The 16589-nt window shown below is 41.3% G+C and overlaps 1 long non-coding RNA gene across 1 annotated transcript; it reads left to right on the top strand.

The window, feature by feature from the left end:
* Positions 1 to 7452: 7452 nt before the first annotated feature.
* On the top strand, positions 7453 to 13206 carry LOC126872568 (uncharacterized). Its single transcript, XR_007692064.1, has 2 exons — positions 7453 to 9513; positions 12053 to 13206. It is a non-coding gene; the product is annotated as an uncharacterized LOC126872568 (long non-coding RNA).
* Positions 13207 to 16589: the final 3383 nt, after the last annotated feature.

The raw sequence follows: 16589 nt of genomic DNA, 5'->3' as shown, positions 1-16589 counted from the left end.
TTGTTGCTACTGCTTGCCATATCCTTATGTTCGATAGTAATTGATATTCGTTTAGATTCCAATCCCGCCTTTATTTTCAAATTATAAAATCGAATGCCAATCGAACGTCGAGCTTACTATCGAGGCAATAAATTGTTGAAACCGAAGTTCATATCTATGAAAAATCTCTAAAACAAACTACTACTTTCAACGAATCACGATTTGTGTCAAATTTAACCAACATAATAACGATAATCAGAAATGACAACTCGGAAAGAAATCTGTGCCAATGAAATTTCAAAATGTTTCCTATAACACACATACTATATTCATGAATGTGTATAACGAATGTTTACAAGCGTTCGAATACTTTCGCGAACCTGTGCAACGAATTTCGATCGATGAGATTTCTTGTATAAGGAAAGCAAGTCGACACCGTACATGCGTGTGTCGATCGATTAACGTGATTTTTCGTTAATTAATTACCAGGTGGAATGGTTGCGTGCGCGATAACACGACGATATTCTGGAAAAGGCAAAGGCCGATTCGTCAACTTCCGATCAATTCGAACGGCTGTACCACAGTGACAGCGATCTAGCTCGTTTATATAATCAGCAGCAAGTTCCGTGCGATTCCGTGGCGACGGAAAAACGAACTCGAGGCCGCGGAAAAGGCTAATGTGCCGAAGAAACGAGACGAACTCGTTCGGAATCGAATATGGTTTGACAGCGTACAGTAGGACCCGACAGAGAAAAACCGCCAGTCTTCCACGTGGAAAAAGTCGATGACAGTCAAAGGAGCAACGGCTATCCTTTTTGTTCGCAGGCTGCGACAGATGGCAGAGTTTTTCTTGTCGCTTCATTTAAAGTAATGCCGACTCTGTCCCTTTAACGGAAGGTTCGAATACAGATTGAGTCGCGTCTAATTTTCATTGAAAACACACTAATGACAAGAGCGTACGTTGTAGAAGAACTACATCCGTTACTATGCTACGGCATTAAAAGGAATTGCCTTAGTTTTTACGCATCGAACGTGCCTGCCTTTGAGGAAACGATTATTAGGAGTATAGCTGTCAAATAGGATTAGAAACGTATAGAAACCTGCGAAGTCGAAAATGACAGTTAAATTACGTACTTTCAAATGCTTACCTATTCGCAGAGAAGAACGTCAAGTGGATGGCCAACACGTTCTGTGTTTAGAAAGAGGCAAACGATAAATGGTGTTAAACGCGTGGTGATGATACTTTAAATCGAACTATAGTTTAAGTAAATATTGATTTACTTATATAAAGAAAAGCCAGATAAACAGCTGTAACAAAGATTACTTTTTTTTTCACTTAATAAAAGTTTCCCTATCACGAACAGCTCCAGGTGGCAATGAACGTGTTAATTCTACCGTCTACCGATTTGATCGACGGATTTCCCTTTCACTGGTCGGACAATTATTTTAGTAGTTAAGCTGGCTGGATAATACTCGATTAATAAATTACAAACGAAGGACACGAAAAACTATTTCTTTCGTAAGGTTCGAGCGTAAAGTTTGTAGACGATCGTAAACTGTACGTGATGCAACCAAGACCAACCGAATGGAATAATAAAACAGTAAACTAACCACGACGCTAATTATCACGAACGCACCAAAACATCGATGTTAGAAAGCGAAATTCAAATAAGAAGAAGATATTCCTCGTTTTTTCCGGGCGTTAGACAGAGTTCACGAGGTTAATCGAATACTCATGTCGCAGATAGTTTAGCACCCACTCGCTAACCATGCGGTCGTTTGCTTTCTCAAGTAACGTTCCTGTTTTTTCAAATAACCTGACTACCAGAGGCACAAGAAATGGCTGTTCGATGAACAACTCGTTCCCAGGGATCAAACGTTGATTCATGAGATAAGTTGAATTGTTTGCCTAAGCCCCGCCGATTCACTTCTTCAGCCCATCTTCGGTATACATTCGCCCACGTATTCGCCTGGCTAGGGCAGCTCTTCTAGATTTTCTTTCTAAACTGCACACAACCATGCGGCTCTTCGAAGAAGGAAGAATAATAAGCTGAACGTCTATGCAACCGGATATGTTCGAACTTTGCTAAAAGACAGTGCGTGGTTGGCTAACAGAAAAGACGAATGTCGTTCGGTAAAGTTTATGCAAGACGATAGATTAAATATTACTCGTTTTACAAGATGTTCTAGCTACGTATAACTGCTCCTTCGATCAACCTTATAAATGTTTATTTTACAGTGTGAAATCCATTCGAAGCTTTTGCCATGCTATTCGTGTACTTTATTCGAGAAAGTAAAAGTAAAACTTGTAAACTACGCTTAGTATTTATCTTTCGAACATTATTTCTATCACCTATTCTTCGAAATATCTTTGCTTTTTTATGGTCAACGACCGCATCGATTTAAATGATACAATGGAAACTTTCGAAAGGATCAAACGGAAACGGATCTATAGCAATATTGTTATATGATTGTTTCTTTTTTGTTTGCTTAATATTCTATTCTTTCATACCATTAATCTTCTCCGTATTGCGTTTCCCTTCTTTCGTTATTCCACAAAGTTTTTCCTAAGATATTCCCTAAAATTGTTATTTTTGTAATTTCTAGAAACGTCTTATTTCTAGCGCACCCATAGAACCATAGATATCGGATATTCGTCATAAATCATCTTTACACATTCTTATCTCTTGCCTCTTATTCCCATCTAACGCCTTACGTGCTTGCACTCCCAAGTATTAGCTAATAACAATGATACAATCAAGAAAAAGACTACTTTTTGCCATAATTACTGCCTATTGCGCAAGTTCATCACTACACACGGACGAGTGCGTAACGACAATAGCGCTGTTCTCATCGACCGTCTCTCATGCATCGGCGAAATATCTTTGGAAAGGGAGAAGCTCGTTACAGCTCGGTCTGATCGATTCTCGCATTCAACGGCAGGGGCGATACGTCAATGTTTAATTGCCAGCGCTGTCGATTAACGCCGGTGTTAAACTGGTGGCTGTGCCGCGAAAATAGAAACGGAGCAGCGTTACCGTGGGAGAAAAGAAGTGAATCGGCACCGGCAGAAATAAATATGTCCCGGCGCACGTCCGCCACGATCTTGTCTTCTCTGGTTCTCTAGGATCCTTCCGAGAAGCAGGCAGGAAGGTTGAATAGATCCGGAAGATCGTTTGGACGATAATTAACAAGGTACACCGAAGGTCGAAACGAGCGCGACTAATTAACGCTAACCAGAGCGCTCGTGAAGTTAAACCAGTTGATCCAGCGCGAGGTGAATCCCGAGAAAAGGCTCCAACTCTATTAAATAACGAGTCGACGGTAATTAGTCGTTAATTACGATACGCTATCAGGGAAACGCGAGGTTTACCGGTCGACGAAGACTGATCCGGGGAAACGAACAAAGCGGAGAAGAAGCGCAATTCTCCTGGTTTCTGTTCTTTCCCTTTCTGACAAGCACACGATCTCCACCAACCACCTCGAAGTCGCTTCAAAAGCGGAAGCCGATAGAAGGTCGCGGATCGTTCGATCAACAGATTCGATAATCGACGTTATTCCAATCGCGTCCAGTATTGAAAATTAAAATTTAATAGAATCACGCTGTGTCGATGCCAAAGGATCAGATAATCGTTGTTTAGTGATTTCCAGAGGTGATTGAATACACGCTGAACGTGTCGATCTAATCATCGAACATGACATTTGGTTGCAAATGACAAGCATCGAACAACCGATCTCCTGTTGATCAGAAATTAATAGGAAGGCTGACTGATAGCTTCTTCTTGACGGAGTCTATTTATCACTCATTTATCTGCACTGTACATTCGACTGTACGTTGGTGTATGTTCGATAGGAAATGTTCCTTCTATGGTCGATGAATTAAAGTAAGGAAGAAATCGTAATAAACTTAATCTAAACTTTCTACTGTGTGACGAAAAATGCTAAAAAGAAATGTTAAAAGGACTCCGTTGAAAAAGAAAGCGAAGAGTCTATCGGAAACGTCAGTTCGTCCGCGAAGCGACTATACGTATTTGGCGTCGAAAGCAGCAGTCTGTTCAATGTAGCAAGAAAAGATCAAATCTGGAACAATGAGCAATTTTCTCTTCTTGCAACCTGCCTAGCGATTCCAAATACGTTCGTGGTCGAAGCTGGCGGGCTCGTCAGCATTTACGAGCGAGAGAGGTCTCGGGGTAGTTCACAGAAAACTTAGGTGTACCCGGGTAATAAATCGCGGTCGGTGCGTAAGTAAGACAAACGCATAATAAACAACCAGGACAGCGCTCGCGAGCAACGGAATGGCGAAGGTATCCGTCCCCGCTTAGCCGGTGAAGTTTCAAGTGAAAACTCGGATCGATGCGCCGGCAATAACTCAGAGAGCAACCTTTCGCTGCGAGAGCCAAGGAATGCCAACCAACGCTGCGCATCTCGTTTCTAGGAAACGATATATGAGCGTCGTGACATCTGGGAAATATTAGCATCCAAATTTGCGCCGTTGAAACGGGATCCAGATAATTTCGTTCGCGTTTGATGAAGAATTATTGTCCTTCGTTTGAAGTGTATATTTAACCAGATATTAGCCGAAGAGAACCGTGCAACCAAGCAAACATATAAATTACCGATAAATCGATCATCGTAACAATATTTCCGTAGTCGGTTAGACGGATACTAATGTAATTTCAATCCTGAGTACGACATATCGATGTTTCGGGGAATAATTCAAAATTCATATTATAAATAAACAAGTAATAAATATTGGGGATGAAATATAGCCGTTGACAGGGGTCTAAGTATATGAATGACACGCGACATGCATAGATACATATATGTAAATGACCAGCATGAAGAGTTAAAGAGCGTCGTCATTAATCAGTAAACACGATGTCAGATGTTATTTCAGATGCTGAACAAAAAGTTCGATAAATATCTTATACTGTTATGTTATACAATAATTACATATCCCGATATAGCGTTTTGCAATCCGACATTTTTCACATTTAAATATTTAATTTATTCTTAAGTAAACCAACTTTGAGGCTAATTTATATAACGATCCTAACGCGTACTACAATGTATGAAAATGTGCATATATTACATCAAATGTTCCTTGCTTTCAGTATGAGCACAACGTAGAAACCGGTCCACTTAAAACAAGTAAAAGGTTTCCGATAGAATGCCGTACGACTGATTCCTGTATGTCGAGACTAGATTACAAAGGGTCAAATCAAAGTGTCGTGTGCAACGCATATGCGACAGTGTTGGCGATAGTTCTAATAATATCAATTGATGAATAGGATGTAAGTTTAGACTTTAAAGACTTGTTCCCGCTAAACGTACAATATACCTAAGTCTTGCGCAGAAACAAATATTACACGCATATTTCATAATTAATTACCAACTAAATAGGGAGCATATGCGCAGAAGACACAAGCTGGAATGAATCTTACGGTGAAAGATTAGAGAAAATACCTTGTGTCAACTTCGTCATTCTAAACGTAGCTCGCGTTACAGACACGAGGATGGGATTAGGTTCAACACGTATTCTAAAACCAAAGTTAATTCCAAGACTCAAGAAGTTTCTTCATATACAAAGTAATATAAAATTCGAACTTCATATAGTTCGAGTGCTAATTATAACAATCGTTACCCTGGTCGTTGCATTTATAAAATCTTTAATTGAAGCGAGTTGATTTAATGGATCTTAGATCAAGTGGTACCTTAAAAATTTAATAATTTAAATATAATTGTCCGGATTATTACTGGAATCCTGAAAGTAATCTGTCTACCGTTTAACAAATAGATAATTATTATACATATGGAAATGCAAGAATATATAAAACGTGTAATAATATGTAAAGGTATATAAAATATGCAAAGTAGAGCGCTCATTGTAATATCTATATTTTATATAGGAAGGGTGGGACGAATCTCCATTAGTTATTATTTATAAAAATGTGAGTGCTCGCAAATAGTTGCAATCTATGTACGAGGAACAATAGTATTTTTAAAAACAGCACAAAACTTCGCTGTCCACGCGAAGATTAAGAAACGAAATGATACATAGACCAAGTTGTTCAGACGATTTCACATTTTTCGATAAATCAAACGATCATTTTGCCTGATAGGAACGTGAAAACCAAGCCTACCACAAAAATATAAATCTTCTCGTATCTCCTAATAGCGTTAACTCTCGGTTAAACTCCAACGTTTAATTTCGCGTGCTGTCACCCGCTAATGGATTCACTCTAAACTTCTACAGAGATTTCATGGAATCTCACTAGAGAACATTACGAAGCTTGTCCATTGGTAAAAGGGAAAAACGGGAAGCCACTTCATAGTGACAGCGTTATGAATCTCGTACTTTTGTGCACAGACTCGTTGCTTGTAAAATTACACAGCCCCAAAATTACGAGATTGTTATAGAAAGTCACCGAATAAGCTACCAATCCATCATCTTCTGCTCGAAGAGCTTTGCGCTAGGCGAAACTCTCTCTCTCTCCTTTACATTTTCTCTTTTCATCTCTGTTCCCCCTTTCGTTAACTCATTTTTGTTTTCTTGCGTGCGTCTCATACCCGACGCTGTTCCTTTTGCTAACACGTTGCAGTTTTCCCCTTATTTCACGTGCAACGCCAGAAAGAATTCGAGATTTACAACATGGCCTAATACACTCGCAACGAGAGGACGGCTATACGTCATCCAAAGCCAGCCGGAATTTATCGTATAGCCGAGTTAGTGCGCACCAAGTACCACCACCGTCGACTACATACCTTACGCCAAATCTAAACACCCGGATATAGTCTGATGAATTATGACACCTTCGCTCTATCAACGATGTGCTCTTGCTTCTTGTACATCTTTGTAGCAAACATTAATGAATAAATCTTGCGAATGGCTGGCCTCTTAACAGCGCGTTCGAAAAGGAGGATCGTACATACAGAGAAATCACATATCAATTTCATTACTGGCACAGTGAGATATTCTGAGAAGTATAATTTATTAATGGTATTGCCGAAGGAAAGCTCGTGGGCTGATAAATTATTTCCCAATACCGATCAGAAGAGAAATCGTAGAAACGTAGTGGTAGTCACGTAGTAATAACGATCACATAAATTTCAGAATGACGGTCAATGGCTACTGATGAACCATACAATATACGCCATCCAAGGAGTAATTGGAGTAGTACAAGGCAAAATTCCAACACTTGTAAAAATTGAAGACACAGAAATTAATAACAACCTCTGTTGAAAAGTACACAGCGTACGGTCACCCATTATCTAATAATGCTGTTTAATGTAGAATAGCTCTTGGTTACCGACAAGTGTTGTACGGTATTTTCGAGCCCAAGTCGATTATTCTTTAATAAGATAGAGCAATCCTTATTGAATGCAATCTTGTGCAATCTTTATTGAGTACGATGTGCGCCAATCATTGATGACAATACATCACTTGATCTCTCTTGTACTTAGCGCCAATCCTTAGTAAGTATAGTCAATAGAAGAATCATAAAATTATATCATTTAGGTTTTATGTGTTGAAACATTTCTACGAACGAATCGATAAAACCTGAAAACCTAGCTAGGAGCTACACGTAGCATACCTTGGTACAGATTTTATCGAATAAAGTAGAGGACTACACGCAAACTCAGACGCGAGGATACCAATACCGAAACGCATTTTTTAACAGGACGCACATAGCGTGTCACGGTATTGCAGATAAACATCGTAAGAAACGATATCATCGAAAACGATAAACCGATATCTACCAACGTACTTATCACGATGAATCTTATCTTCGCCCTTCATAAGAAATTCATTTATATTCACAGAAACCACCCAGACACGAGAGAAAGAAAACGAAGAAACATCGAATACTATAACGCGACGCACGATGAGACACGAGGAGGCTATAATTCGTGGCGACACGCTTACGAAATTCTCTCGAGTTTGGACTGATTACGGGAGGAGTTAAGAAGAAACGCGATACTCGAGAAAATTATGAATTTACAATTCGGCCGGTATCTTTCTTCCTGCGATCCGATCGGAGATCGAGAAAAGAAAGGAAAAGAGAAGAAGTGGAAAAAAAGAAAGAAAAAACGGTAGGATCACCGGGCCTCGGGGCCGATCTTATCCCCGGCGTCGTGGCATCGGCTGCCTACGCACGAACGTCCCCGGTGTCTTGACAGACGTCTGAATGTGCATGCGCGCAGCTGCATTTCACGCGAGACACCCACCGGCAATTATGCGCATGGTGAAACGCACGAGGGTGAAAAAGAAATCGCGAAAGCCCATGGCGGGAGCCAGGCCGCGTATAACCGCGCACCAGAAGGCTGCGCGTATACTCTATACGTGGAAAAGACCACGACGACTATTTGTCAACGGTTGAGAGACGGCAGCGGATCTTACCCACGGACTCCTCTTCTCTTCTCTTCTCTTCTCTTCTCTTCTCCTCTCTTCTCTTCCCTTCGCTTCTCTTCTCTTCTTTTCTCTTCTCTTCTCGTGGAACGGAGAAAAAGCGGTGGAAAGAGAGATAGGAGGAGAGAGGACACTTCCCCTTCGCCAGGCCAAGAGAACGGGGCACGTTCTTCTTACGTGGATCGCGGGTACAAATCGTCGCGGTAAGATCAAAAACCAAGCGTACGTTCGCTTTCAGTGCCGTGCCGACAACGAGGCGACCAGATAATCCGCCGTATAATTTCGTCACCGAGGAACGTGGCTCGCTATAGCTGAAAACCCCTTTTAGATCCGGTGGAAACATCGATTCCTTGTGTAAATATAACGTCAGAGAAAAATATGAAGTGGTCGATTCGAACAAGATGCTTTTTCAGGAATGACGTTGCTCCGATACAGGTAATACGTATCGTACGATATAAGAAAGTCGAGACGTACGATTGTGTGCCTACTGACAGAGAATTTGATAGTAACGAACAGTTTTGTTCGGTATCGCGTGTAAAATCGAAACGATTACTTCTGATAGACTACGAACAGCTGGGCTTTCAGATTTATGATGTACCAAGAGGAACAACGAGATTGCACAACGGTGCATTTCAATTCCAAGCTGTTACTACTCGACAGCCAGTTTTATTACGCATCTGGTTGATGAAATAATAGAGTCGAGATCTAATACGGCCGTCTGGTATTTAAATATGGACCGATCGTGACTATTGGTAACCGCATGAGCGTGAACGAGAACCATCGATATACGTTGCTCCATACTACGCGAAGAAATATAAAAACGCAGGGTTGTCCGGCCTCCTTCGAACATTGTGCGTTCGCGAGCGCAGCCGCAGTTCGAATGCCATACATTTTCTCTCTCTCCTGTTCGCGCTAGTCTCGCGTGCTGCTCTAGTGGGAAGCAATTTTTCTAGAGGCGGGCTAAAATAACCGTTCTCTCCGCGTAGGTACGAGGTTGACGCGGTATCAGCCTTGCAAGGCTGCTTCTGACAAGGCGACCTCGTTCGAAGTCAGATAGTAAACTCGTTGTAACGTGACATTCTCGAGCGTGCATTCAACGAATCGCCGGTGTCCAGACAAGCCACGTGAGATATTTTGCTCTTATTCTTTATCGGGTATCGAGTATGGAATCGGTCGGGCATTACCCGTAATCATTCAGAGGTCTGCGAAACACACAGCCGGTCGAGCGATATACGTGAATACGGTTCTCTGTATGATTTTGATCTGCCATAATACTAGCGCGGCTCTATTGACGGTAAATGCAATACAGCTGTCTTCGTATTTCAATTGCGTATAGCTCGGCTTTGAATGCACCGGACTGATACGGATAATCGAGACTGCGCGTATGCATCGATAAACGATGGAATTCCTTTCTTTCATTTCGCTCTTTTCTCGCAAAAGAAATATTAAACAGGAAACGATAGCACGGTTTGATCGATGTCTTAAAATATTCGATCTTATTACATCACGGACTAAGAAACTGGTACGGGCAAGACGAATGTTTGTTTCTCGGATTATTCGCTAGAGGACATTCCCGTCTGTCGTTAACGTTTAAAACGAAAAATATAGAAATACGCAACGTAACGCGATACTTGAGCGTGATTTACGATAAGTTTACGGGTTTCGTGCGTTACGAGCGAGTGAAACTGTAACGAAGTAACAAAATAACGAAATTTTTTCTCTAGACATTATCGGTTTTTAGCTTTGAAACTTCAAGTTGAGAAATTGGAGGAGAAACACGCGTAAAGATGAAAACTTTCGCAAGCCGTATATATGGCCTGTAACGTAACACGCTGTATGGTATTTGCCATCGCAATTATATCCTTTCCGTAACTGCAATTACACCAGCTGCTTATTTCGCGTAGCACTTTTTTCGGGTATATGCCAGTATCCTTTATAGTTGCTAAGGTATCATTCACACCGTAAACACAACTTAATTCTACACACTACACTTCGGGATTCAGGGACAGATGTACGTATTTACCGTCCGTCACGATCGCAATTTCCATCACCATCTCCATCATCATCATCTTCATCATCATCATCATAATCATCATCATCCAGATCGGACCTCCCGGCAATACACGTATCTCTGTTGAGGAATCTAAAAACGAGTCATGCGAACGTATGTAATACCAAGAATCGAATGTAATTGGGGGAGGAAACGCGAGGCCCCGGTCGCGCAATGCTCATGGCAACGAGACCTTATGCATTATTGTTCGCGTTAAACGTATCTGTAATTTCTTGGAATTACATTTACCAAAGTTACGTGTATCGTATACGGCACTCTACTTAACAAACATCTGCTCTGGACTCGAAGAAATCAGGCATCGGACTCCCCTTTCTCTCGTACGCACACATCCACCAACGTTGATTATGCATAATTATTTGTTGCATTTTGAAATCAACTTCTCGCTCGTTTCCATACACGTATAATTCAATACGAAAGATTCTGACGTGTTCGCTCGTTTCGTTTTTTCGTGAAAGTCGATAGAAAAACACATTTTATTTGATTCTAATAAAAATTGAAAATAGGGAAATCAAATTGGATTTTCTACCTTTTTTTATATTCAATTTCTTCTATCGTCTAAGCGCTACGTTGAAACACTAAAAAAAACATAAAACGCATAAACTTGCGTTTACGATGTTTTAATTGTAGCAAAACGTGGATGAATGGATAATCCAGATACGCGTCGGAAGGAAAGCCGATTGTTCGCCGTAACGAGCGAAAGTTGCATAACCCATCGAAACTATAGTCAACAGGCACTCCCCCATTATGAAATTCCAGCTTAATAGGCTTCCGGCTAAGCGTGCGTGCCTGATCGGACCAGGCGGCCTAAATTCCATCCGATCCTGCTCTAATTGTCATTCAAGTTACCGCGGCAAAGTTTTCTTTCCAGTCAAGTTTTTCAACCGTGATCTCGCAACGAGACAGACAGCCTAAGTACGGCCGCGTACCCGCTAAATTCCAACGAAACCGGACCATGAAATGCAACGAACAAACTCGACCTTTGTCACAACTTTGCCATTCTGAATGTCCAACGATGCGTAGACATTCTACGACGCGCGTGTAACGCTCTACCCATTCGTATGCCAATCGTAGAATCAATTAGAAGCAACGCTCGAACATCTCGCCTCCTTAATATCGCCGACGCTATTCAAGTCTAGCCGAGTGTTTAGACAAAAGATTTATTTGTTTGCGCGCACACGCACGCGTATCGCGATAGTATCCGTAGCGGCACATGAGTAGAGGACAAGTCAAATCATGTTGTCGTTTTGCCTCGGAGTATCAAGATCGTTAGGACACACGTAATGTAATGATAAATAACCTCCGGGCAAAACAATGTCGCCACTACGTACAACCGTCGAACAAAGACGAATTTGAATTTTTCGGCTCTCCCGCGATCAGTATAAATAAACGGACGCGATCGCGAGCGAATCAGTATATACCGAGTATCTGGGAATTGTCGATCAATATGTGCGAGTTATCAGCGAGCAATTATACAATGTCTTGACCAATACGTTCGTGCAAACGTCTCTCAACAGTATTTATATTTATTAATTTATTTAATTCTTTTAAATTGACGGGTTGCAACAGCAAGTTATCGTTATTCTATATTACAGTCCTCTACAAGTGCTCTATATTGTGAACCGGAGTAAAAGAGAACGTTTATATATGGATAGAAGCTATAAGATTAATACAAGGGACATTTTGGTCAAAAAAACCAGCCTATCAAGTATACGTCGAAGTGTTCATCGTCGAACAGGATGCGTATATTCCAACTAATATATTTATTAGACAGAAAGGAGCACTTCTGGTCGAGCTTTCTCGACCTTACCCCAAGGATGTGCAGATCGACATAATTTACTTGTAATTGAAGTCGCAGATGCAGAAGGAGGTTCCCAGAAATTCGATAACTTCCTTTTAACAGTTGATCGACGGAGTTCATCGAGTGGAGCAGACAAAAAATGATAAGCGGGAGCGTCGATTTAAAAATTATGGCTTTAAAGCTATGGGAACCTCTGCGAAGTCAAAGTAAAAGTATTCCCGCTGCAGAACCCGAAAATCTACAAGAAGTGAAGGAACGGAAAATCACGAGGTGCACTATTAAAAGAGCAGTTCGCAGCAACATAAGTGTAGCAAAAATCGAATGTCTGAGACGAAAGCGGTGCAAATAACGATAACCGAACAACGGAAGAAAATACCAGGAATAAGTATGTTACGCGGTCTGGCCGAAGAGTACAATTTTCCGATTGGTTTCAGGCAAGTTTCGCTTAAGAGTTGTAAATTATCGGACACAGGATGTATCGGTAACTTTTAAAATAGCGACGACCAAGGACAAAATAGTGTAAACAATTTTATAAATATAACTTAATAAAAACGTTATCACTGATAGGGGCGGGGGTTGTAGCGGCACATTAGTAAAGAACAATTCAAATCATATTGTTGTTTTGCCTCGGAGTATCGAGATCGTTAGGATACACGTAACGTAATAATAAATACACTCCGGGCAAAACAGTGTCGCCGCTATGGACACCCGTCGAACAAGGACAAATTTGAATTTTCCAGCGCTTCCCCGACCAGCATAAATTGACACGATCGTGGTCGAATAGGTATATACCGAGTATCTACCGATTATCGATCAATATCTACGAGTTATCAGCGAGCAATTATACAATGTCTTAGCGAATACGTTTGTACAAGCGTCTCTCGACAGTATTTATGTTTATTAATTTATTTAATTCTTTTAAATACATTTGACGATTTGCAACAGCAAGTTATCGTTATTCTATCTTACAGTCCTCTACAAATCCTCTACAGATCCTCTACAGATCTCTCGCCCTCAATCATATAGTGCAATCGCAATTAACCGCGAGTTCGCACGTAACTACCACCGAGAAACGTTCCAAGATCCCACGTACGGATCGACCCCTGTGTGCGAGCTCTCGTTCGAGAACCGATCGGGAACATTTCCAGGCAACCACGTAGCCGCCTTGGTGTTACGCGGCTAACGATCAATTAGGAGGCAACCACGACGAATCAATCGACGGGGAAGAAACAACGAGCGACCACGACGGAGAAGGGAGGAGTAGGAGGATCGAGATCCCTAGGAACCGATCCCCTTGCGAGGTCGATGCTACTAATTCCTCGGGGTCGAGTCGTGCCGCGACCATGCTCGCGATTGGTCCACGTCGGTGGCGGTCCCTTTTGTTCTTTTCACCAAGAACCGGCGATATGTGTAGAGCAACCTGACGACGATCGTGATATGCCAACTGGCGCCCACGCTCCTGCGACTTGAGACACGTTCTTGTGCTACCTTCTCGGCCCTGACCTGCCATCACCTCGTGCACCACTCTTTAAACCAACACCCTTTTATTTCTTCGCGCCGATTACACCGGACCTGCTGCACCTGGGGTATAGGTGTTTCTATTGCCCCGTCCTATTGCCCTTCCATTCCTCAAAATGTACTTGTACGCTTTCATTCACCGGCATTAATGATGATGGATCGACCGCACCATGGAATCAGATAGTAACCGCTACGGGAAATAATTGAATCGCGATAAGCCATCAGATAGGGATACCACGATCGTATGCTGATCGAATCCACGGTGAATTCATTTCTATTCGTAAATGAGCGATAACTTCCTCGAAACTCGACAACGCGTACTGCGTTATATCGTGGAAGACGACTGGATAAAAGGAATCTCTAGTGGCCGTGAAATTAGTAGCTCGGAATGATAGAATGAAATTGATATAGAATCTGTAGCTAATAGAAGCCAACTTTGAAAATTAAGATACCAAGAGAAGATATCAAGATAACGGAGTACTGAGATAATACCTCTCGTAAATCTACGACGAGAATTATTCAATAACACACGCTGATAACTACCCATAGAATTATCCTTTACTCTGTTAAGAGATGTACATTTTTAACGTATAATTCTAACATGCAAACCTATATTGAGGCGTCGTAGAGAACAATGGAAAAACGAAAAATTATACCTAACACCTATTCTACTTTGGCAGTGGTCAATGACGATATACAATGAGCGTAATGGTAATGGAAAAAAAATCTCGATGGCTGACGATTGCGTTCACCATCCACTAGAATTTCTCCCACCTCGAGCAACCTCTGTCCTCCTACTCTAGCGGCACAGCGATAGTTGGGCCACCTCTTCCTGGAAAGTGTACCATCGTCGACCATTGGATACCATAGAAATCAAGGCTACCAATTGGACGACACCAGTCTCTCTAGCGTTCACCTAGGAATCTCGCGACCTCACGGAACAAATTCACCGCGCGGTACACGCGATGCACGTGCAGATGTAGCCTGATGCAGTCACGATGCGTTATCGACTCGGATCTGCGACGTCACGCCTTCAGGTTGCACGAAGCGTTTATGTTAATTGCACGCGACCTTCGCTGAAACCGATAGCTTCTCGCGTCAGCTGTAAAAATGTTCGACGTTCGCTTTCGCAACAACCACGGACGTAAAAATTGGATAAGATCGACGAGCAAAGCGTGCAAAAGAGAATCGACGAAAGGGATTTCAATTAGCAGCTGCGTTTATTGTTATTCGAAAAGCGCGATATAATGAAATTTAATTCACCGGGTTTATGTACAGGGGTACGTAAGAACGACGGACGGCAGATACGATGGAATTAATTCGATTTTTTCAATGTGTAAGCTTTGTGTAGCCAGGGACCTTGTTATTTAAAATATTTCAATATACATGAAAATTTTTAATCGAAGACAATGAATTTTTTTAAAGCATCGTATTTTTTCGATTTTCGTATAAAGCAGTTCGAACAAGACGATCACTGTGAAATTTTTTGGTAATTTAGATAATAACGATGATACACGAATCGTTAAAAATGACAAAAAGTAATCTACGTGTTAGCTTACGGTCAAATGAAAATTAACCGATTGTATAAAAACTTTTATCGCGAGATTCACAACTTCGTGGTTTATTCGCATACCTAGGTACGTAATCCTTCTGCGATATAATTACAGATACATTCACAGAAATTACGTAAAATGTAGCGATGGATATTTTGTTTAAAGTAATGGAAATGTATGGAATAGAAATTAGAGATGCCAGAGTATCTTTTCGCTATTATGAAAAAAGATAGAAATTTTGAAAGATCGTTTTTTATATGAAATCCTCGATCGAGTTACCATAGTTCGACACATTAGAGATTTATACGAAAATCAAGTTATAGAATTTTCCTAACTTAATAAAGAAGAGATCGAACTCTCTTTCTTCGAACATACATTTACGACGAATCTTTATGAAAAAGTTTATAAGCGCGCTAAAGTTTAGAAAGCACTGTGAAAAACACTAGAAAATGAAAGTTCCCAACTCCAACTTATCGTAATATCATGTAAGAACGACTGAAGAGTCTACATTAATGAATAGGAAGCACGATACGACCGATTTTCACATTCTTCGAGGGAAGAAAAATTGAAATTCCACGCGAGTATTCTTAAACGCGTATCGTAAAAACACTTGCGCGATAAATATTCGAGCAACAATCAGAAGAAAAGGGTGGAAAATTTAATTAGAACCAATTTCACGCGTGAATTTGAACGCTTCCGTAAAGAATTATTCGCATAACAGACGCAATTTGTAAATAATGCAGCGGTCAACGTTTCGTCGAGGAGTTCGACAAAGACAGTCGTTCAAACTTCGAAGCGTAGAGCAATTTGTGCTCTACAACCCGTGAACTTTCCTCCGGCTCGCGTTTCTAATGTGTTGATAAACGTTCTTGGTGAAAAAAGGCAGGAAATATAAGCCTCGCTTGCATTACCGAGAACAAGTTATGCGATTAAGACACCGAGTGAAAATCTCGACGTGCTTCTACCATACCGGTATTCAAAGAACCGAGACGCGGGGTCTCTCAGTCACGGCAGGTATTTACTCCTATGCTCTAGGTATGGGGACACATTAGGCCGATCGCGTATTCCGTGACATCGGTGCTGTTTTTCCAGAAATTCGAGGAATGCTTGAGATCTCTGTGGTCGTGGTACCGGACGTAAAAGAACGGAAAGGTCCCAATTACGTAAGCGTTTTCGTGCGAATCACATTCCGCGAATTCCGTAGGAGTATCGTTATCTGAAGATAGCCTGGAATCTCTCTAAGAGAGGCTTGATAGCGTT

This window comes from Bombus huntii, chromosome 1, assembly GCF_024542735.1.
Source record: "Bombus huntii isolate Logan2020A chromosome 1, iyBomHunt1.1, whole genome shotgun sequence".
Lineage (NCBI taxonomy): Eukaryota > Metazoa > Arthropoda > Insecta > Hymenoptera > Apidae > Bombus > Bombus huntii.
Note: the sequence above shows the minus strand (reverse complement) of the source record. Positions and strands in the feature narration are given on the sequence as shown.